The sequence below is a fragment of the Embiotoca jacksoni genome, unplaced genomic scaffold, assembly GCF_022577435.1.
Source record: "Embiotoca jacksoni isolate LCO1_2020_lvr unplaced genomic scaffold, fEmbJac1.0.p SCAF_54, whole genome shotgun sequence".
NCBI classification, from domain to species: domain Eukaryota; kingdom Metazoa; phylum Chordata; class Actinopteri; family Embiotocidae; genus Embiotoca; species Embiotoca jacksoni.
The window spans coordinates 262,360-286,762 of NW_027185408.1; the positions used below are offsets into that span (position 1 = coordinate 262,360).

General features: G+C 43.3%; 2 long non-coding RNA genes and 1 pseudogene across 2 annotated transcripts; 1 reads left to right on the forward strand and 2 right to left on the reverse strand.

Moving 5' to 3' along the window:
- Positions 1–272: 272 nt before the first annotated feature.
- Positions 273–1,683, reverse strand: LOC138212269 (uncharacterized). Its single transcript, XR_011179420.1, has 3 exons — positions 1,160–1,683; positions 557–617; positions 273–466 (listed from the first exon to the last, which is right to left on the reverse strand). It is a non-coding gene; the product is annotated as an uncharacterized lncRNA (long non-coding RNA).
- A 6,865-nt stretch (positions 1,684–8,548) lies between these two features.
- Positions 8,549–22,689, forward strand: LOC138212258 (protein NLRC3-like; annotated as a pseudogene).
- A 208-nt stretch (positions 22,690–22,897) lies between these two features.
- Positions 22,898–24,210, reverse strand: LOC138212268 (uncharacterized). Its single transcript, XR_011179419.1, has 3 exons — positions 23,783–24,210; positions 23,180–23,240; positions 22,898–23,091 (listed from the first exon to the last, which is right to left on the reverse strand). It is a non-coding gene; the product is annotated as an uncharacterized lncRNA (long non-coding RNA).
- Between the last annotated feature and the right edge of the window lie 193 nt (positions 24,211–24,403).

The following is a 24,403-nucleotide window of genomic DNA, read 5'->3' on the forward strand; positions in this document are numbered from 1 at the left end:
CTATCTATCTATCTATTTATTGTTCCAGTGATGATCACAACAGTTCCTCCAGTTCTCAGAAACTTTGGTTAAACGGTTGTTGAAGCTAAAAGACGCGACATTAAAACATCTTTTCCTCCATATTGAGTTATTTCATGGTTCTGTCCTCCGTTTGTTGTAGAAAACCATAAATCCCGGGACGTCCTCTTTCTTCCACTCACACAACTGAAAGTAACTGAAGCCCACGCAAAGAGTCCCACGGTGACCTCTGACCTCTGACCCCGCCCGACATGTTAGAGGACTGTGGTGGAGATTTGTCAGCTTCCTGTGAGTCAGTGAAACCTTCATCCAGACTTCGTCCAGGTTTCCACGGTGAAATCCCAAATGTTCACGTACCTGTGGTCACTAAAACGTGAGGAACTCAGGTGTTGATGTTGATAAAGAGACCAACGTTGGAACACTTCCTCATGAAGGTTGTTGCTTCCTGCTGCTCCATGAACATGCAGGAATTATATATATGTTTGTAAATATAAATCAGGTAGAACTTATAATTAAAAACAGTTGTTCCTCAACATACCTGCCTGGAACATCCACGGTACTGTTGAGTCTCTCTGAAGCCTCACATCCCTGCTGGCTGACTGGGAAAGGAAAGGAAATGCTTTCAGAAGAAACACCAAACTATGCAGCTCATAATATGATACTCTGATAATAGAAACTTCAAAACACCTTCAAGTTGATTATCAAACACACATGATGCTAAATTCAATCTACGACAGAGAAATACACGTTAAATAAATGACTCTTTCACTCCATGAATGCTTTGAGTTCCAGAAAGAGGAAATTCATCTCTAAGATAATAATAATGTCATTTTACGTGAATAATAAAGTGTCGTAGAAATACGTTTTCTGTCATTCAAACAGTTGTGAGTGTGCTAATGTTATCTAGAAAGCTCCTTTTAGTAAATAAGTGTATTAAAACTAGTGTAGTAAAGTAAGCAGCTTACTGGATAACAAGCCATCAGCAGCAGAGCAGTGACTGTCTGACATCAGGGCGGCTAACATGAGCTCAGGACAAATGATAGCTGGCTTCAACTGGAGTTCACCAATTCATGGTGAAACTAAAGGAGCTTTAAGATCATCATGATTTTAAGATCTGGAACTGACGTGACACAAAACTCACATGACCTCAGAGGTGGTTGAATCTCCATCTTCTGCTCTTTTTAAATCCCTCCATTGAACTTCTTGTTCTCGGCTCCACGAACACGACTCAGAGAATTCTTTGGGACCGACTGAAAATGGCCGCCCTCCTCCACCACGGTGAGGGTCCATGTGAGCCGCTGCCCGCTGCTCTCCGACACGTTAGCTCTTAATCCGACATGAAGGATGACGCTGTCAGTCGGAGATCATCGATGAACCGTTCAAACATCACGTTAGTAAACTGGTGAAAGTTTCTAGTGAAGTTTGAAGTGATGGTGAAACATCAGTCCCGATGTGTTCCTCTCGCTGCCGAACTTCGTCTGAAAAACGGGGATTTTCTAACTTCTTCCTTCGTCGGTAAAACACAGTTTAATTTCATTTGACCGAAACACCATCTGAATCTGTCCTGACCTCAACTGTCACTCGGCGTGTGTTCAGTCCGTCACATGTTCTGATTTAAAGCAGGAAATATCTATTTTTCTGTCTGCTTTGATGAACTGAATCCACCTAACAGCTGATAACAACTAAAGTTTTATAGAAATACAACTTCCAAAGGTTTTCCTGCGCGCGCTCCTGTCGTTAGCCCCGCCCCTCTAAGAACCCGGTAGGTTACCAAGAAGGTCTCTCTGCTTGTCCTGATTGGCTGGCAACAGATTGACACCTGACCAACCAATACGGTGGGGACACGAGAGGTTCAAGGGCAACTCAAAACTGTAGGACACTTCAGGACTTTTCCAAACTCCACTTCTCTGCTTATGAACACAAATGCAAATTCACTGTTACAGAATTACAAAGAAACACATGTAAACAAATTAGCAGGACGCTACAAGTGTTTATGGACATATTTGAAACATGCAGAAGGAAGTTAAATACTGCAGGTATTTGAGTGAAACTCCACCTTTATTTTCTAATGAATGAGGGATTATTTTCAGATGGACCTCCAGAAAACTAATAAGAAGGAGTGACTTTAACTAACAACACCGAGATAACTCCTTAGAAAACGTTGATTGAATTTCATGAGAAGTTGAATGGGAGTCTATGGAGCCGGAGGCTTTTTAGAGACAACCTCTACTGGCACTAGAAGGTATTGCAGTTTAAGACACTTCTGCATCGCCCTGATTTTAACACCCCGAAGTTACGTCCACTTTTATATACAGTCTCTTTCTGGAGACAAATGAATAAAAAGGCTGTTTAAAGAAAAGTGTTTGGGATTAAAAGTCCATTTAAAGCAGAGACACCTGGAACCAGGACTGAGGACCAGATTTCAGGTCCCTGGCAGGAAGCTCAGGCTGCTTTCTGCCTCATAACAAACCAACATGTCCAACATACAGTCCTGTATGTGGTCCAAACTGCTGCTGCTTCATCTCATGTCTCTGTGCTGATCTTTGGTTGGTTTGTCAGCTCCATCTAGTGGACAGACAGCAGAGCTGCATCATGTGATGTTGGATTTCTCTGCCACAGGTTAGACTGGTTCTGACGTCACTCTGATGCTTTTAGACTCCGACTCTGAAGTTATGAGGAAGTGACGGCGTCCTCAGATCAAACGCTCTCAGACACCAGGACTGACGAGGGACAACGAGCAGCTTCTTCTCTCTGAATCTTTCCTCCACACTCGAAGGTGGAAAGTGTCTGGAAGTGGACCTGAAGTCGAGCAGGTGAGAATCCTCCCAGAGAAATCTGGACATGTCTGATGAACTCTGACCTCACCGTGTTGGATCACTGACTGGACCCTAGAAATGTTTCCTGATGTTGATCGGCTGTTTCAAATCGTCTCCTGGATGCTTGTAGGTTTAAATATTGTTTCAGAATTTCTCTGAGTTGAAGAACATGACTTCAGACTGATTTCCAGGATTGTTGTTGGTGATTACCTGGTAAAGTGAACATCAGTCTGACTGTAATCTGATCTGGAGTCTTCAGTGAAAACATTCAGAGAATGTCAGAACTGGTTGGACAGCTTTGATCAACTGTAAACAGAAGAACATTTATTTTAACCTTTTAATACCTGCAGTGTTCAAACAGCCGTCTTACAGCACTGAGACACTCGGTTTCACTCAACACCTCCATCACTAACATTTTGGGGATGAAAAGTTATTTTAACATTTTTATGACATCGCAGAAGATTTGTGGATTTTAATAAATATCTTGAGGACGCACAAATTCCTGAATTAAAGATTTATTTTCTGAGTCAAATTTTAAAACATCAAATATATTTGGTGTTCAACATTCTGTATTTGTGGAGGAATCTGGGGAAACTTTAAACAGTTTGAGACTCGTCCTGTTCAGGGATCAAAGGTGTCTGTCAGTCCTGAGTTTTAGAGCCATGTTACAGACAGTGATGAGAACTAATGTGTCCTGTGCTGTGAATGTTGTTGTACGTACTGAGCAGGTTGTTGTGTTTGAGTGAAGCTGTGGGCTCTGCTATGGATCAGTGGGAGGACAGAGAGGACGGAGACTGATCAAGCATTTAACGTCTGATTCTTGCTATCAATGTTCCCTTTTCTTTGACAACATGTAAAAAGTTTTTTTTTAATTTTTTTTATCATCATCATGCAACAGCCTTTATTTTAAAGTACTTACTTTCCTCAAGACCAAATTTGATATATTACGATGGAATTCATGTTTGGGTTTGAACCTGCTGCTCAGTTGGAGCCTTTTTGAGTGGAGTTTATGTTCTCACTCTGCCTGCGCTGGTTTTCTTCGGGTACTTCGGCTTCCAGACGAGCATGTTAGGTTCATTGGTGATTCTAAATTGTCTGTAGGTGTGAATGGGAATGGTTGTCTGTTTTTGTCTGTGTTGGCCCTGTGATGGACTGGACACCTGTCCAGGGTTTACATCGCCTTCGCCCAAAGTCAGCAGGGATAGGCTCCAGACTTCCTGTGAGCCTGTTCAGGACAAAGTATAGATAATGGATGGATACATGAGTAGAGGAGAGTAGAAAGTGGCATGAAACAGAAATACTGGCATATTTTGCTCTCTGTACTTCCTTTGTACAACAGCGGGGACAGATACAACATGACGTGATTTCAAAAAGTGTAACGACAGTATTTTCTATCTGTACATTAGTCGACCGGTCAAACTCTGAATTGAGCTACTCAGCTTTGCTGGGAACATTTATTTGACATGTGTATGCAGGTCATTATATAACGGTGTCTAGTCATTTTGCAAACGCAAATGGTAGTTTTGTTGATTCCAATCATCACCTAAATTAAAAATCTGATGTCAGTCAGGTTAATTCAAACTTTTACTGGTCAATCTTTTTATGTGACAGCAGGATGGAGAGTGTGTGTGTGTGTGTGTGTGTGTGTGTGTGTGTGTGTGTGTTCAGTGTGTGTGTGTGTGTGTGTGTGTGTGTGTGTGTGTGTGTGTGTGTGTGTGTGTGTGTGTATGTGTGTGTGTGTGTTCAGTGTGAGTGTGTGTGTGTGTGTGTGTGTGTGTGTGTGTGTTCAGTGTGTGTGTGTGTGTGTGTGTGTGTGTGTGTTCAGTGTGTGTGTGTGTGTGTGTGTGTGTGTGTGTGTGTTCAGTGTGTGTGTGTGTGTTCAGTGTGAGTGTGTGTGTGTGTTCAGTGTGTGTGTGTGTGTGTGTGTGTGTGTGTGTGTGTGTTCAGTGTGTGTGTGTGTGTGTGTGTGTTCAGTGTTCAGTGTGAGTGTGTGTTCAGTGTGAGTGTGTGTGTGTGTGTGTGTGTGTGTGAGTGTGTGTGTGTGTGTTCAGTGTGAGTGTGTGTGTGTGTATGTGTGTGTTCAGTGTGAGTGTGTGTGTGTGTGTGTGTGTGTGTGTGTGTGTGTGTGTGTGTGTGTTCAGCGTGTGTGTGTGTGTGTGTGTGTGTGTGTGTGTGTGTGTGTGTGTGTGTGTGTTCAGCGTGTGTGTGTGTGTGTGTGTGTGTGTGTGTTCAGTGTGAGTGTGTGTGTGTGTGTGTGTGTGTGTGTGTTCAGTGTGAGTGTGTGTGTGTGTTCAGTGTGTGTGTGTGTGTGCGTGTGTGTGTGTGTGTGTGTTCAGTGTGTGTGTGTGTGTGTGTGTGTGTGTCTCTGCTTTAACTTCACTTTGCTTTTGTTAAATAGACTCTGTTTATTTGCATTTGTTTAATACGTTGCAACACTGGTTTTTACCAACGTAACAACAACTGGAGGGTTATTAGCAGCACAGTTCAGTGAAAAGGCTCCATGAAAGGAAAGAGGAACTAAATCTCAGGTTTTTGGTTTGACTTTAAAACTTACATCAGGACCAGTTGAAATTCAAACTAAAACTTTGAAACCATATCAATCCCTCTTCCTTTTAGGACTAACACCAGTTAAATATTATTGGATTTCCTGGTAGATATTTGGAAGGTATTTGTAATCAAACTCTCAGCAGCTGCTGCATCTCAGACTGGTCAGGGCTTACAGCGGTACGTGCTTGTTTGGATGTTTTCAAAAGGCCTAATCTCCGTTTTCTTTGAAGTCACGAGGTCTCCGGGAAACAGAGTTCTCAAAGTTTCACTTTCAGTTTTAACATGACTGATTTACAAGTAATGTGCAGGCCGAGTTTTGCAGCCGCTTAGACCCATCACATGACATCAGATCTGTTGAAGAATGTGGGAGGGTTTTGTGAAGTACAGTTAGTGATCTAAAGGTCTCTGCTCTCTATATACATCTGAAGGAGACTGGGGGGACATGTGATACTGCAGCCACATCTGCAAAGACAGGCAGAGCTGAAGAAATACGCATCAAAGGGTAAGTTTATATAATAATCTTATTGTGTTTTCACTTACAGACTTAAATCTGCTAAATCTGATCATGTACAGTAGCTGAAAGTGACCTCTTTTTAGGGTCTGAGCACTGAGCATTTATTGTCCTATTGTCCTGTTGTACTGTTGTCCTATTGTCCTATTGTCCTATTGTCCTATTATCCTATTGTCCTGTTGTCTTATTATTCCTGAAGGAATTGTCTTTCTTCTTCTTATTCTTAGGTAAAGTGATTTTCCTTTTTGGAGGTTTTATCATATTCAAAAACTCATAAAAGTAAATAAACATTTGTCTCCCGGGGAAAAATTTCGTATTCTAGTGGAGTCGCGAGTGGGCGTGGCCAAACGGCTCGAGAGCGCCCCCTACAGAGATGCCCCGGCGGCCACATTTACCTAAATTCACCAAATCCTGTGGACAGGTGTATCACACCTGGACACAAAAAAGTTACTTTGCACCATTACGTCACCTCATCAGGAAGTCCACCATTCTGAATTTAGTCGCCATTTTGAGCGATTCTGACACGTTGTACTTTGTCGAACTCCTTCGAGGGATTTTGTCAGACCGACTTGAATTTAGGTTCTCTGGATAGAAAACATGTTTGAGATTAAATCTTCTTAAAATAATAATAATTCGTTTTCATCAATGTGTGTGCCCGTGAGAGGCGGCCATTTTGAGCATCTCGCCATGAAACTACGAGTTTCTTTAAATCTTATGTACATGGACCGACCTTCTCCAAACATCACAGGTATGATAACAGCCCCGCCCTGAAGACCCATGTGGGGGAATATTCGCTCATAGTCATAGCGCCCCCTGTTGGCCACTGGAAATGACACTTTTCATACATTCTCATTCTACGTCGAGCTGGTTGATCCCATGAACGTAAAGTCGGGTCACAATAACCTAAACATGTAGTTGATGATACATTGAGACATTCGTTTGACTTTGTCAATGGGCGTCGCTGTGACGATGCGGTAAAGTTGGATGTCTCGCCGTGACACAGGAAGTTGATGTTTAAGGTCAAGGGATGCTTGAAACCTCACAAAACGTGTCACATACATCCGGCGTGGTGAGACCATACATCTGATGTGTGTTTTGCGAGTGGGCGTGGCCAAATGGCTCGCCAGCGCCCCCTGCTGGAGACAGGAAACGAGGCAAAAATAGCAACTTTAAGAGGGGATATGCAGCCCCTAGCACACTGCACGTCGGAGAGGCGGCGCGCGGGTGCAAGGGCCCGTACATCACTGCTTGCAGTTTTAATTTACAAAATATTTTTCCAAAAGTGATATTTATACATTTAAACTACACATAAAATATTATATGAAATACTGCAGATACAAAAAGTAGCTTCAGGCAGTGTTATAAAAGGACAAGGTGAATCTCTGGTAAAGAGAAGCTTTGATGCTTATGTTACTGGGAGGTCGAGTGGAGAGGAAAGGTTCATTTAGCAGTGAGTTACAGAGGAATCAGAAGGAGAGGAGACAGTGATGACTGCTGGTTTGGAAGGAACGATCAATCCTGGAGTCTTAACTGCTATGATGATGGTCGTTACTGTGTTTGGCACAATAACAGAGAAACATTCATCTCATCCTCCTCCTCCTCATCCTCCATCTCCTCCTCCTCCTCCTCCTCCTCCTCCAACAGAGTAGCAGTGTATATAGACTGTCCTGCTGGCACTCTGTCCTTCTACAGAATCTCCTCTGACACTCTGATCCACCTCCACACCTTCAACACCACATTCACTGAACCTCTGTATCCTGGATTTATGTTCTGGTCAGTTGGTTCCTCAGTGTCTCTGTGTTCTCTGTAGGAGGAAGAGTCTGTGGAAGTGACAGCAGCTTTAAATGTTGATGGTGGATGAAGTTTCTCTTTGGTTCACCATTGAATCACTGATTGTGATGTCAGAATATGTTTTGTGTCAGAAGTAGTGAAATGATGTCCTCACCTCTGAACTTTGACCTTCACTTCCATGTGGACAGATGAAGGTCAAACTGAGCTCTTTGGCTGATAAACATCAGCAGATTCTGGAAACCTGCTGCAAGACGGCCTGAAAATAACTTTTACACTCGTCATGAATCCTGTTGAAATGTTTTCTGTGTTTGAGTTGATGAAATGAAACGTGACCGTACTTAGATATTTGAAGAAAGGCTCATTTAATGTCTGTTTGCTGTAGAGGCTGTGTTTAAGATGTTGTTTGAACCAACTATGTCCAACCGTCTATAATATCACTGAAAGGTTCAATTATTGTAAATAATTCACATTTCTATCAGCTGACAATAATTATTGAACTTAACCTGTTTCTGCTGAATCTACAGTTTGTTTCCAGCTGAAAGAAGTTGTTAATGAATGAAAACTAAAGTCTGTATCAAACAAATGCAGTTTTTAGAATTATTGACAATTTATCAGCTCCAAATATGAGAAATTAGAAGTTTATAAGAGCTTCTCTTGGTTTGTTATCAATAAAAATAAAAAGTCAACTTTTTAGTAGTTGATTTTTTGATATTTTAACCAATATTTAAAAAAACATGACCGATCCCCAGTATTACCATCTTTACACTATTGTTTTACATGTACTCATGTTTTCCAACTGACTTGTAAAAGAAAATTAACACATAAAATAACAATAATCTCATTTTACATGATTATTAAACTGTTGTAGAAATACATTTTCTGTCATTCAAACAGTTTTGAGTGTGCTAATGTCATCTAGAAAGCTACTTGTAGTAAATAAGTGGATTAAAACTAGTCTAGTAAAGTAACCAGCTTACTGGATAACAACCTGAACCTCGACGGATAAAGATTTTTTTCACTACAGCAGCATTATAGATACAGGAAAAGCAATCAAACAACAGAGTAAAAATATGAAATACTAAACATAAAAATGCACAATATATGTAATAAAATAGAATAATATTAATTAAATTAAAACTAACTAAACAATAGTACGATGATATAAACAAACAACCAACAGTGTTATTGTTGTGAGATTGATTTGGCCAGAGGTGAGTTATTGTACAGTCTTATTGCATATTTGCACTTATTGAAAGTAGCAGGAAGTGTCCAGGGACCGTGAAGAAGGAGAGCCGAGCTGGTAGCAGAAATGAAAAGGAGCCTGAGGTGGAAAGAGGAGGACGAAGGAAAACCACAGACTGATTAGAAAACTGTTCTCTGGGTTTGAAAAGTGAAGCCATGAAGTGTAAAACCTCTACGGGCCACTAGGGGCTCCAAAAACCACCTGTCAACTTCCTCAAACTTTTATTTCCTTGTTCGGAGGAAGTCAGAGAGCTGAGAGACGTCTGAACTCGTCCTGCTGTCCGCTCCATGTTTCTTCTTTCTCTGCTCGGTTTCCATCTTAAAGCTGCTGATGAACTTCTTCACTCGCCGGCTTCACGACGATTATTTCCTCCATCAGAAGGTAACAAACAGTTTCCATCTTCATCTGATAGGTTTTTGACATGGAACCGGTCCCATCAATAAAAATGGCGTCGCTGTCTGTCAGATCAACGCTGACTCTTCTGAAGCAGCTCCTGAACTTTTAAACCCAGCTCAGTTTTCCTGAACTCGTTCTGTGTTTTCTGTTGCGACCGCATGAAGAGTCGACATGTTCAGTAACTTTGAAACCGTCGATCATTTTAACGGCCCGTGTGATTCAGTTAGTGGGGAGCGTTCACTGTCCGGTCTGACGTTGTTCACAGCTGGACTGGTTGGTTATTAACAGGTAATAAAGTCATCAAATATGTGACAGTCAGTCAGAGATCTTTGAAAATGTTCACAGTGAGGAGGAAACAGAAACACGTTCAATTCTCTTTCTGGAATAACGGAGCATGTTTTTCACATCATGTCTGCATCATGTGTTCAGAAACATGTTTTATATTCTCACTGTCTCACTGATGAATGTTTTGCTGTAGATGATGTGGGATTCATAAAAAAACAACAAGGTTCAAAGTTCTTTTATTGCAGCTATAAAATGATAAAACCTTCTGTGATGACATCGTTATCATCCATCAATGATTAAACAGCAAAGACATCAAATACGACACGACTACAGAAACAGTTTAAAAAGATGTTTTTCACTGAGGTCATATTTCAACATCAGCGACTCTTAGAAACTACAGCTGTGTTGAATGTTTTCATGGATCTGTTCAGACTCTCTCAGCTCTTTGTTGAGCTTCAACACAGATGGAGGCGTCGCTGAAAAACAGCCTCAGCTCCTCCAAATGGAGCAGATTTTACAAGTCAAAGAAAATATGAACTTTTAGAGAAAAGTTACAGCCTGTTTAGGTTTAATACTTTTACAGACTCTCTGTTCTTTCCTTCTTTCATGTAGCAGATAGAAATATTCACATTTATCTTTGGACTCGGAGATGTTTTATTTTCTTGTGATCAGAGTTGAACTCTGGTTTTCTGTCATCTTGAAGTTTCCAGACTTTGACAGTGAGGTTCTGAGAGGATGACGAAGACGTCAGACTGATGATGAAGCAGAATCAGCAGCAGCTTCTCTCTCTGTGTTTCCTCTGCAGGTGAAGGTAGAACGACTCTGTGACGGGATCTGAATTCACCTGGTGAGGATTTCATTCACTTCTGCCTGAATTCATCACATCACCTCCTTTAAACAAGTGAAATATAACTTTTAGCAGGTAGATCAGAAAAACACACCTGGACAGAAATGAAGAGAGTTGATGTTGTTTCCTAACATCCATCCTCAGTGGAAATCTGAACAGGATCTGAACTGTATTTACTTTGGCGCCTTCTGGTGGTGGAATCCAGAGTGACACTGTTGTAGTGTGAATGTTGTTGTACGTACTGAGCAGGTTGTTGTGTTTGTGTGAAGCTGTGGGCTCTGCTATGGATCAGTGGGAGGACAGAGAGGACGGAGTCCGTCCCTCTAAAACCACTCTGTGTGGGGAACATGAGAGCCGGACCGAAGCTCAGAGGTGAGACGACCGTCTCTAACTGTCCACGACTCTTCTCCACGTCACAGCTCAGCACTCACATCACTGCACCATCATTATTCTCACTCAGAGCTCTGTGTGTTCTGTTGAAGAACAAAGCAGCAGCTCAGACCTGCTGGACCTGGACCTGGACATGGACCTGGACCTGCACCTGGACATGGACCTGGACCTGAACCTATTGACTTCAAAGATGGACACCAGTCTGTTAAACAAAGGTAATAATGTTTAAAGTTTGTCTTTTGGTTTCAAACCCTCCTGATGTCATATCGTCTTTGTGTTGAACTTATTATTCACCTCGATAGAAGATTGGAGACATCTGGAGAGACAGTTGGCAGCTTGGACAGATGATCTCAGGCAGTTGAATCTGTATGTTCGTTGAAAGGAACCAAACTGTCTTCACACAGAGACTCAGAAGGAAATCTGTTCAGGGAGCTGGAGAGGAGGAAGAGTTGTCTGTAACAAGTAACCCTGCATGACGTGGTCCTACAGTCAGAAACCTCAGAGCAGGCCATCATGTTTGAGCTGACAGTGAAGATCAAATTAAAGAGGCCCACAAGAAGAAAATGGTCAAAGATCACAGGGGTGGGATCACCTCAGCTCAGAGGATCAAAGGACGTCAGACTCAGATTCTTTAGTCTCTTTAGTTCAGCAATGCCAGTTTGTTGGAACTGCAGGTTCATGGAAACACACTGGATGTATTCATGTTTCTGTTAGCGTCCAACAAAACACACAATCTGCAGGGTTAAAACTGAAAGCTCCACATCTCTGTTTCCATCAGGATCCTTCAGCAGGAACCAGATTCTCCTGAACCCAGCTGTGTGTCCATGAAGAGTGACCGGTCTATGGGACGACCTATTACCTTCAAAGATGGACACCAGTCTGTTGAACAAAGGTAATAATGTAAAAAAGTGAAGCTTTCTAACTGGACCTGTATTCAGGCAGCTGCTTGTTAACCCTCCTGTTATGTTTGTTTCTTCGGTACAGCAATGATGTTCCCGGGTCAAAGTGACCTGGTGCATGTTTAATCATCCAAAAGTTGTCAGAAACCAAAGAATCCTAATAAATATAGTTTGTACCTCATCACCAACACCATTACTAACAATTCAATCAGTGTTTAGTGGAATGGAGTTATTCACCCCTCCATAGATCATAGTTCAATGAGGATAACTCACTCGTTTTCATGAAAAATACATGTTCAAACTACTTTTTAGGTACACTGGAAAAACCTAGATATAAATCTCATTAGTCTACCATAACATGTATTTTTTCCTAAATTTTATTTGCATTTTGAAACTTTATTTTTTTCATGGGGTGATGTAGATAAATAGAGATGAGACATCTCTGCTGTTCAGGGTCATATTGACCCGCTCACTCAAAATCAAGCCAAATGAGTCATAAGGATTGTGTTTCATCCAGCTCCTTCCACTTCTCCCCCAAAACACGTGTCCTTTCTAGATTAGTCATTTCTACAATGACTTTCTGTATTGAGTTTTGAATGACCAGCTCAAAAGCTGACTTGATGTCTGTGATACGAGTCACTACCATCCTGGTTGGGCCTGGCACTGTCTTTACAATGTTTTTGACAGATATGTATCGGGTGAGGATGACCGCTGTATTTCATGATTTGTTGACACGAATGTCTCCCTTGGAGGAACAGGTTTATCACTTTCCTCATCTGATGGTTCATAATCAGTCCCATTATAATCTGAATTGACCTCAACATGGTCTTCATCTTCAGACACATCCTCCTCTATTTCACTGTCGTGATCAAGGATGTGCTCCAGAGCCTCCAGGGCGGTCATCCTTTAGTTTCTGTTGCTCATGTTGTCCTACAGTAAGCTGCTGAGTTGTATCTGCAGAGTGTATAGTTGGTAGGACTCCTAAGACACCATTTTGTATGTTTCGGCCCTCTCCTGCTAAGTGTGGGTGGAGGTTTCCTGCAGGAAAGAAAAGGTTCCCTTCAAAATAGTATCTGTATTTCTAACACAGGTGGTAGTTAGAAAGAGAGTGTGAGATTGGGATGAAATAGTGTGTGTGTGTGTGTGTGTGTGTGTGTGTGTGTGTGTGTGTGTGTGTGTGTGTGTGTGTGTGTGTGTGTGTGTGTGTGTGTGTGTGTGTGTGTGTGTGTGTGAGAGAAATGGGGTGAAACATGGTGGGAGGAAGTAAGAAAAACTGTCTCACATTTTCAAAGAAAGAAATGATCTAAACTTGATACTTTTGACCCCTTACAGCCTCAACTTTCACTGCCGGGTCAAATTGACCCAAACATCATCTCTGTAACATAAACCTGCAGGGAGGGGTTGCAAATGCATGATATTAAAAAAAAAAAATTGTGTTTACATTGATTAAACTAATTAAGGCAAGCAGAAGAAGTTTGATACAGAAAAAGTACTTCAGGCTGAGCTTTGAGTGAGTTTTTTTTTAATCATAAAGCAGCAACAGAGAATCTCCTGCACATCACCTGCAGGGTTTAAACCCACTGAATCCAAAGGTTGATAAAAGTCTGATTATCAAAACTAAGAATGAGAAATACTGGCGTCTGACTGGATTAGTGATTTAAAATGGATGTTTTGTCTTCCTGTTCAGCTTCTGTCAGGTGTTGGTTGTCTTGGTAACTAAAAACATGAAGTGTCTTTACTTTATGTTTCTGGATTAATTGTGACCAAACATCTTCTGTTTTGATGTTGACTTTACAGAGTTGATCAGCAGGACTCAGACGTTCCTGAAACAAACCTGGACTCCATATTTCTGGTGTGTAAACACACAAACTAAATAGTGAATTACCAAAACTCACATTCTCCCTGCTGCACTCTGTAGACCAGCAGGATTTCAGTCCATATTTAAAATGATCTGATACGTTCTGTGTATTAAAGTTGACATATTTCTCTGTTTCAGCTGCTGGAGGAGAACATGATCAGTTTTGTAAAGAACGAGCTGAAGAAGATGCAGAAAATTCTGAGTCCAGATTACCCAGAATGCTTAGAGAGTGAGAGTGAGGATGAGGAGGTGTTGGAGGGTGAGGATGAAGAGCAGAGGAGGAGCAGAGAGTCATTTCTGAAGATCACACTACACTTCCTGAGGAGACTGAAGCAGGAGGAGCTGGCTGACCGTCTGCAGAGCAGTAAGAGGATTTTAACAGCTGGAACATGATGGAAAGAGGAAACATGGGAGAAACTTAGATTTCCAAACTCTGCTGTTAATATGATGCAAACATCTTCATCACATCTGTGAATTCTTCTGGACTGAAAACAGTCAGAAACTGTTTGTCCACAACTGATGTGAAGAATTGATTTCATGGAGACAAAATAATTACAATTTTAAAAAGTTTGTGTTCAGGTTTACTGAGACATTCACTTGTTGTTTGTTTGTTTGTTTGTTTTTGTTTAGGAACTGTTGCTGCAGAGTGTCGACAACATCTTCAATCTAACCTAAAGAATAAGTTCCAGAGTGTGTTTGAGGGGATTTCTAAAGCAGGAAACCGAACCCTTCTGAATGAGATGTACACAGAGCTGTACATCACAGAGGGAGGAACTGCAGAGGTCAATGATCAACATGAGGTCAGACAGATTGAAACAACATCCAGGAAACCAGACAGACCAGAAACAACCATCAGACAAGAAGACATCTTTAAAGACTCACCTGGAAGACATGAACCAATCAGAACAGTGCTGACAAAGGGAGTGGCTGGCATCGGGAAGACAGTGTTAACACAGAAGTTCACTCTGGACTGGGCTGAAGACAAAACCAACCAGAACATCCAGTTCATGTTTCCGTTCACTTTCAGAGAGCTGAATGTGCTGAAAGAGAGAAAGTTCAGTTTGGTGGAACTGGTTCATCTCTTCTTCACTGAAACCAAAGCAGCAGGAATCTGCAGCTTTGAACACTTCCAGGTTGTGTTCATCTTTGACGGTCTGGATGAGTGTCGACTTCCTCTGGACTTCCACAACAATGAGATCCTGACTGATGTTACAGAGTCCACCTCAGTGGATGTGCTGCTGACCAACCTCATCAGGGGGAAACTGCTTCCCTCCGCTCGCCTCTGGATAACCACACGACCTGCAGCGGCCAATCAGATCCCTGCCGAGTGTGTCGGCATGGTGACAGAGGTCAGAGGGTTCACTGACCCGCAGAAGGAGGAGTACTTCAGGAGGAGGTTCAGAGATGAGGAGCAGGCCAGCAGCATCATCTCCCACATCAAGACATCCAGAAGCCTCCACATCATGTGCCACATCCCGGTCTTCTGCTGGATCACTGCTACAGTTCTGGAGGACGTGTTGAAAAGCAGAGACAGAGGAGAGCTGCCCAAGACCCTGACGGAGATGTTCATCCACTTCCTGGTGGTTCAGGCCAAAGTGAAGCAGGTCAAGTATGATGGAGGAGCTGAGACAGATCCACACTGGAATGAAAAGAGCAAGAAGATGATAGAGTCTCTGGGAAAACTGGCTTTTGATCAGCTGCAGAAAGGAAACCTGATCTTCTATGAATCCGACCTGACAGAGTGTGGCATCGATATCAGAGCAGCCTCAGTGTACTCAGGAGTGTTCACCCAGATCTTTAAAGAGGAGAGCGGGCTGTACCAGGACAAGGTGTTCTGCTTCGTCCATCTGAGCGTTCAGGAGTTTCTGGCTGCTCTTCACGTCCATCTGACCTTCATCAACTCTGCTGTCAACCTGATGGAAGAACAAAAAACAAAAGAGAAACCTGATCCAACACTTTTCCACCAGACTGCTGTGGACGAGGCATTAAAGAGTCCTAATGGACACCTGGACTTGTTCCTCCGCTTCCTTCTGGGTCTTTCACTGCAAACCAATCAGACTCTCCTACGAGGCCTGCTGACACAGACAGGAAGGAGCTCACAGACCAATCAGAAAACAGTCCAGTACATCAAGGAGAAGATCAGTGAGAATCTGTCTGCAGAGAGAAGCATCAATCTGTTCCACTGTCTGAATGAACTGAATGATCGTTCTCTAGTGAATGAGATCCAATGGTACCTGAGATCAGGACGTCTCTCCACAGATAAACTGTCTCCTGCTCAGTGGTCAGCTCTGGTCTTCATCTTACTGTCATCAGAAGAAGATCTGAATGTGTTTGACCTGAAGAAATACTCTGCTTCAGAGGAGGCTCTTCTGAGGATGCTGCCAGTGGTCAAAGCCTCCAACAAAGCTATGTATGAGGATTTATGAACGATTTCAAACGTGTTTTATTTTGCAAATAACAAATAAAACAGATTGTGTTCATTGTTAATTCTTCTCTAGGCTGACTGGCTGTAAGCTGTCAAAGAGAAGCTGTGAAGCTCTGTCCTCAGTTCTCAGCTCCCAGTCCTCCAGTCTGAGAGAGCTGGACCTGAGTAACAACGACCTGCTGGATTCAGGAGTGAAGCTGCTGTCTGCTGGTCTGGAGAGTCCTCACTGTAAACTGGAGACTCTCAGGTCAGGAAACATCTGGTTGTTGATCAGTTAAATTATCTTTAAGTTCCTGTTGGTGCAGATGTTCAACATCTGTAAGATTTCCTTGTTTCTGGAGTTGATGATATTTTTCTGACTCCAGTCTGTCAGGTTGTCTGATCTCAGAGGAAGGCTGTGCTTCTCTGGCCTCAGCTCTGAGCTCCAACCCCTCCCATCTGAGAGAGCTGGACCTGAGCTACAATCATCCAGGAGACTCAGGAGTGAAGCTGCTGTCTGCTGGTCTGGAGGATCCTCACTGGAAACTGGACACTCTCAGGTATGGACAGACAACCAGAGCTCACACAGTGCATGTTTGTCTCGTTGATTTGACTTCACGTGTTGTTGCTCAGGTCCATCATCATGAAGGACGACTTGTTTCTCTAGTTTCTGTTCAGAGGAGTGAGGAGGTCTGAGGTAGGAAACGTGGATCCTCAGAAGTTTTTTTTATCAAATGGAAACAGCTGTTCATTATAAACATCGTGAAGTTGGTGTCAAATCCTTCTCATCTTGAACCATGTTATCAGACTGGCTGTAGGGACGAGTGTTCATCAGTCAATCACCACTTTGGTCCAAACTGATTCATTTCAACAACTAATAAACATAATGAGATGAACTTCTGTTCACACAAATTTGAGAAGTTCAGGACTCAAAGTTCAGCCTCAGTCTTCACTCTGAAATACAGTCGTTGTTACATGAAGTTCTAAAATCAAGTCAGTTTTATTTTTCAGTCCAGAGTTATAACTTTTCCTCCCAGAGCTTCAGTCTCTACAGCTGACTCCCTCCATCATTACACCCTCGATTCTGAACATGTAAATTACACAAACCAACTGAACGTGGTGGTTGGACTGATCTGTGAACAGTCTGAAAACAGTTCAGCTGTTCATGTGAATGTTGGTCAAACTGTTCATCTTAAGGGACAACATGCAGAGACCAATATTTCACAAGTGGGAGGACATCAATAAAAACAGATCAGATCAGTGGAGACTGAGCTCTCTGATTATTTCTACATATCTTCTTCTTCTTCAGGTGTTTTCCTCACAGACAGCAGTGAAACCATCAGAGAGACAGTTGACACTGATGAGTTTCAGCCTGTTTCTGTGTCTCACTGACAAACTGAGGAACTCTGCTTCATGTTGAGCAGCAGTTAGGACTCCTGTTGGATAGAAAATCATTGTGACTGTTTCTTCCTCCAGGGTGGACCATGGTGCAGAGCAGAGGTTAAAACCTGGTGTGAGGAAGTGTAAGTTTGACTGATACATGTTACATTATATTACATTTCATTTAGCTGACGCTTTTGTCCAACGCGACTTACAATAAGTACATTTGAACCATGAGGGTACAAACCCAGAACAACAAGAATTAAGAAAATACAATTTCTTCAAGAAAGCCAAACTACAAGATGCTAAAAGTAAGTTCCATTTTAAGCTACTAAAGTTCTTCTATTCAAGGTAAAGTCTGAAGAGGTGTGTTTTTAGTTTGTGGTGGAAGATGTACAGAGTTTCTGTTGTCCTGATGTCGTTGGGGAGCTCATTTCACCATTTAGGAGCCAGGACAGCAAACAGTCGTGATTTTGTAGAGTGTTTAGCTCAGCGAGGAGCAACAAGCTGATTGGCCGATGCAGAGCGGAGTGAACGGGCTGGGATGTAAGGTTGGACCATGTCCTGGATATACACTGGACCCGATCTGTTCACAGCACGGTACGCAAGTACCAATATTTTGAAACGGATGCGGGCGGCTACTGGTAACCAGTGAAGGGAGCGGAGGAGGAGGAGGAGGAGGAGGAGGAGGAGAAGGAGTAGGAGGGGGAGGAGGAGGAGTGAATTTCGGGAGGTTGAAGACGAGTCGAGCTGCTGCATTCTGGATGAGCTGCAGAGGACGAATGGCACTTTTAGGTAGACCTGCCAGGAGGGAGTTACTGTAGTCTAGGCGTGAGATGACCAGAACCTGGACCAGAACCTGGACCATAACCAGCACGAGCGCCGCCTTCTGAGTGAGAAGAGGACGTATTCTCCTGATGTTGTGCAGCATGTATCTACAGGAACGTGTTGTTGCAGTGATGTTGGCAGTAAGAGAGAGTTGACTGTCGAGTCTCACCGAGGTTCTTAGCAGTCAGGGTCGGGATAACAGAGTTGTTGAAGGTAGTAGTTAGGTCGAGTGTTGGAGAGTCTTTCCCTGGAAGGAAGAGCAGTTCAGTCTTGTGGAGGTTGATTTTCAGGTGGTGTGAGGACATCCACTGAGAGATGTCAGTCAGACAGACAGAGATTCATGCTGCTACCTGTGTTTCTGATCGGGGAAAAGAGAGGATTAGTTGGGTGTAATCAGCAAAGCTGTGGTAGGAAAAGCCATGCGAGTGAAGGACAGAGCCGAGAGAGTTGGTGTACAGAGAGAAGAGGAGGGGACCCAGGACGGAGACATGAGGGACACCAGTAGTGAGAGGACAAGGTTCAGACACAGATCCTCTCCAAGTTACCCAGTAATTGAGGTCGTTGAGGTAGGATGAGAACAGGGAGAGAGCAGAGCCTGAGACACCGAGGTCCTGAAGGAGGAAAGAAGGATCTGGTGGTTCACTGTGTCAAATGCAGCAGAAGGTCTAGAAGGATCAGGACAGAGGACAGAGAGGCTGCTCTAGCAGTGTGAAGCTGCTCAGAGACAGAAGGAGGACCGTCTCTGTTGAGTGGTCTGTTGAAACCAGACTGGTGGTCAAGAAGGTTATTATGGTGGAGATAGGAGGAGAGTTGGTTAAAGATAGCTCGCTCCAGAGTTTTAGAAAGAAAGTAAAGAAGAGAGACGGTCTGTAGTTGTTTACTTCAGACGGGTTGAGGGGGGGTTTCTTCAGGAGAGGGTTCACTCTCTCCTTCAGAGAGTTCAGGAAACAGACCGTTGACAGAGAAGTGTTGATGAGATGGAGAGAAAAGGAAGAAGGTCAGGAGCAATAGACTGGAGAATGTGAGATGGGATGGGGTCAAGGGGGCAGGTGGTTGGGGGGGGAGGAGGTAACCAAGGTAACAACTTGATTGGGAGACGGGAGGTGAAAGAGGAAAGTGAAGGGGATGAAGATGAAGATGATGGAAATGTAGTTACAGAAGCTGGGTTTGAAAAGGAGAGGGAGGAGAGGGGGTGGGGTGTCAAGGAGGTTGGATAAGATGGAGAAGAGGTTTTTGGGATTGGAAAATGAGGATTGAATCCTGTTTGGTAGAAAAAACTTTTGGCTGCAGAAATAGAGGCAGAGAAAGAGGAGAGGAGAGATTGATAAGTGAGCAGGTCGTCAGGGTGGTTAGATTTTCTACATTTCCTTTCTGCTGCTCTCATAGTGTCTCTCAGACAACCACGGAGCTGGGGAGGACTGGAGGACATGGAGGAGGACAGAGACAATCAAGAGAGGAAGACAGAGTAGAAAGGAGAGTGTCTGTGGCTGAGTTAGGATGCATGAGGGAGAAAGAGTCAGTTGAAGGGAGGGCAGATAAAACAGAGGAGGGAGAGAGGAGGGGGAGAGGAGAGGGAGAGGAGGAGAGAGAGAGGTGGGAGAGAGGAGGGGGACAGGAGGGGGAGAGTAGGAGGAGAGGAGGGAGAGAGGAGGAGGAGGGGGAGAGGAAGAGGAGAGGAGGAGGAGAGGAGGATTAGAGGGCGAGGGGAGGAGGAGAGGAGTTAGAGAGGGAGTGAATGTTGTGACTGACAGGTCCAGAGTCTGTTGATGTGGTCAGGTTGTCAGTTTGAGAGAGTCAGAGATAAAGAAGTGGTCGGAGACATGAAGTGGAGTTACAGTGAGGTTAGATGTGGAGCAGTTTCTGGTGAAATATAGTCCAGGTGGTTCCAACCTTTGTGAGGAGGAGGGGAAGGACTGAGGGAGACAGCAAAGGAAGACAGGAAAAGGAAAAGGTCAGATGACTTCTCTGTCTGGATGTTAAAGTCACCCAGAAGGACAAGTGGAGGACCATTTTCTGGGAAGTTTGACAGGAGGACGTCTAATTCATCCAAGAAATCTCCCAAAGAACCTGGAGGACGGTAGAGGACAACAATGTTTAATTGGACCGGATGAGAAGCTGTCACAGCATGAAACTCAAAAGACAGTGAGGTAGGAAGTGGAAGTGGGGAAAGAGAAAAACTCCATTTGGGGGAGATGAGTAAACCTGTACCACCTCCTCCCCCCTCCTCCCCTACCAGGAGGTCTGGGGGTGTGGCTGAAGGAGAAGGCAGAGGAGAGAGCAGCAGGGTGGATGTGTTGTCCGGTGTGATCCAGGTCTCAGTGAGACCAAGGAAGTCCAGCGATTGCTGGATATCAAAGCCAGAGATGAAGTCTGTCTTCAGCTGACTGTCAGTTCCAGAGTCCTCCTGTGACGAGGTGTTGGGTATGTGTGGAACGGGTGGGATAGATAAGAGAGGAAAGGTTACGGTGTTGGTGTGAACGAGTGGGAGGCTGATAGTATCTACCAGTAGATATACGCACAGGTACGGAAAGTACACACATATTCAGATAGCAGTAGTTATACTCAGCGTCCCCCGGAGACTCCAACAAAAGACTCCTTTGTCTCCGTCCTCTGAGTCTTCGTACGACGAGCCCTCACAGACGCTGAAGCTGACACTTCAAACACTTCCTGGTTTTCCAACAGGGTTGGCTACAGCTGGTCAGACCACACCCCCTGCTCGTTAGGCCTCCCGTCACCAGGTGTTACAAATGGGCAGCAATAGAAACTCACCACTGATTTCTAAACAAAGAAAACTTTCACACAGTCTCTAAATTTGGTCCCAAACTGTTCCCGGAGAGTCTTTTTACCTCAAACGGTAGAAAGTAAAATACAACTTAGTCCTTAATAGAATTGGAATAAAAGACCATCAGTTTAACTCTAAACTTGTTCTCTTTGACTCTCAGTTACTTGAGTGAAAACAAGAATCCAATCACAAACAATTCCAGCTACCAAAAACCATCCAAGCTTTATCAGTCAAGATATCCTAAAACAGCAGATGCAATAATAAACTTGATCAGAGAAGCGTATTTAAAGATTCTACTTTGTCTTAGTTCAAGTGATCCAGCTGGATGTCGTCCCCCAAAAGTCAAAGCCTGACAAAAAGTATCATCATTAAACTTTCTATGAACGAACAACAAGTCAGGAAGTAAAGAAAGAAAAAAGCCATCAGATGTGTCAGATGATAAACTGCAGCTGTGTCGTGTCTTTTTCTCTCCATCAGATTTCTGTGAACTTGAACTGGACACAAACTCAGTAAACAGAAAACTCAAACTGTCTGACAACAACAGGAAGGTGACGAAGGTGGAAGAAGATCAGTCATATCCTGATCATCCAGACAGATTTAACTGGTGGCATCAGCTGCTGTGTAGAACTGGTCTGACTGGTCGCTGTTACTGGGAGGTCGAGTGGAGAGGAGATGTTGATATAGCAGTGAGTTACAGAGGAATCAGAAGGAGAGGAGACAGAGATGACTGCAGGTTTGGAGGGAACGATCAGTCCTGGAGTCTGAGCTGCTATGATGATGGTCGTTACTCTGTCTGGCACAATAAGAGAAAAATATTAATCTCCTCCTCCTCCTCCTCCAACAGAGTAGCAGTGTATGTGGACTGTCCTGCTGGCACTCTGTCCTTCTACAGAATCTCCTCTGACACTCTGATCCACCTCCACACCTTCAACACCACATTCACTGAACCTCTGTATCCTGGATTTGGGTTCTGTTCAGATGGTTCCTCAGTGTCTCTGTGTTCTCTGTAGGAGGAAGAGTCTGTGGAAGTGACAGCAGCTTTAAATGTTGATGGTGGATGAAGTTTCTCTTTGGTTCACCGTTGAATCACTGATTGTGATGTCACAATATGTTTTGTGTCAGAAGTAGTGAAATGATGTCCTCACCTCTGAACTTTGACCTTCACTTCCATGTGGACAGATGAAGGTCAAACTGAGCTCTTTGGCTGATAAACATCAGCAGATTCTGGAAACCTGCTGCAAGACGGCCTGAAAATAACTTTTACACTCGTCATGAATCCTGTTGAAATGTTTTCTGTGTTTGAGTTGATGAAATAAAACGTGAATGTTTGAATAAAGTTTCATTTAAAGTGTGTTTGCTGCCGTGTTGTTTAAGATGTTGTTAGAACAAACTGAGTCCACCCCTGTGTGATCTCCCTGAAAGGTTCTGCTTCTGTTCTGCTTCTTAATGTGAGAAAACCAACAACGACGTCACCCGTCGGTTTGTGAACGGATGTTTTAAACCCTCCGTTATGACATTCAGCCGTCGACATCTCCAGAAATGACCATATTTGGACGAGCTGGGGAGGAGGGAAGGGTCGAACTATTTATTTATTTATTTATTTATTAATTTGTCTGTCTGTCTGTCTGTCTGTCTATTTATTTATCTATTGTTCCAGTGATGATCTCAACAGTTTCTCCAGTTCTCAGAAACGTTGGTTAAACAGTTGTTGAAGCTAAAAGACGCGACATTAAAACATCTTTTCCTCCATATTGGAGTTATTTCATGGTTCTGTCCTCCGTTTGTTGTAGAAAACCATAAATCCCGGGACGTCCTCTTTCTTCCACTCACACAACTGAAAGTAACTGAAGCCCACCCAAAGAGTCCCACGGTGACCTCTGACCTCTGACCCCGCCCGACATGTTAGAGGACTGTGGTGGAGATTTGTCAGCTTCCTGTGAGTCAGTGAAACCTTCATCCAGACTTCGTCCAGGTTTCCACGGTGAAATCCCAAATGTTCACGTACCTGTGGTCACTAAAACGTGAGGAACTCAGGTGTTGATGTTGATAAAGAGACGAACGTTGGAACACTTCCTCATGAAGGTTGTTGCTTCCTGCTGCTCCATGAACATGCAGGAATTATATATATTTGTAAATATAAATCAGGTAGAACTTATAATTAAAAACAGTTGTTCCTCAACATACCTGCCTGGAACATCCACGGTACTGTTGAGTCTCTCTGAAGCCTCACATCCCTGCTGGCTGACTGGGAAAGGAAAGGAAATGCTTTCAGAAGAAACACCAAACTATGCAGCTCATAATATGATACTCTGATAATAGAAACTTCAAAACACCTTCAAGTTGATTATCAAACACACATGATGCTAAATTCAATCTACGACAGAGAAATACACGTTAAATAAATGACTCTTTCACTCCATGAATGCTTTGAGTTCCAGAAAGAGGAAATTCATCTCTAAGATGATAATAATGTCATTTTACGTGAATAATAAAGTGTCGTAGAAATACGTTTTCTGTCATTCAAACAGTTGTGAGTGTGCTGATGTTATCTAGAAAGCTCCTTTTAGTAAATAAGTGTATTAAAACTAGTGTAGTAAAGTAAGCAGCTTACTGGATAACAAGCCATCAGCAGCAGAGCAGTGACTGTCTGACATCAGGGCGGCTAACATGAGCTCAGGACAAATGATAGCTGGCTTCAACTGGAGTTCACCAATTCATGGTGAAACTAAAGGAGCTTTAAGATCATCATGATTTTAAGATCTGGAACTGACGTGACACAAAACTCACATGACCTCAGAGGTGGTTGAATCTCCATCTTCTGCTCTTTTTAAATCCCTCCATTGAACTTCTTGTTCTCGGCTCCACGAACACGACTCAGAGAATTCTTTGGGACCGACTGAAAATGGCCGCCCTCCTCCACCACGGTGAGGGTCCATGTGAGCCGCTGCCCGCTGCTCTCCGACACGTTAGCTCTTAATCCGACATGAAGGATGACGCTGTCAGTCGGAGATCATCGATGAACCGTTCAAACATCACGTTAGTAAACTGGTGAAAGTTTCTAGTGAAGTTTGAAGTGATGGTGAAACATCAGTCCCGATGTGTTCCTCTCGCTGCCGAACTTCGTCTGAAAAACGGGGATTTTCTAACTTCTTCCTTCGTCGGTAAAACACAGTTTAATTTCATTTGACCGAAACACCATCTGAATCTGTCCTGACCTCAACTGTCACTCGGCATGTGTTCAGTCCGTCACATGTTCTGATTTAAAGCAGGAAATATCTATTTTTCTGTCTGCTTTGATGAACTGAATCCACCTAACAGCTGATAACAACTAAAGTTTTATACAAATACAACTTCCAAAGGTTTTCCTGCGCGCGCTCCTGTCGTTAGCCCCGCCCCTCTAAGAACCCG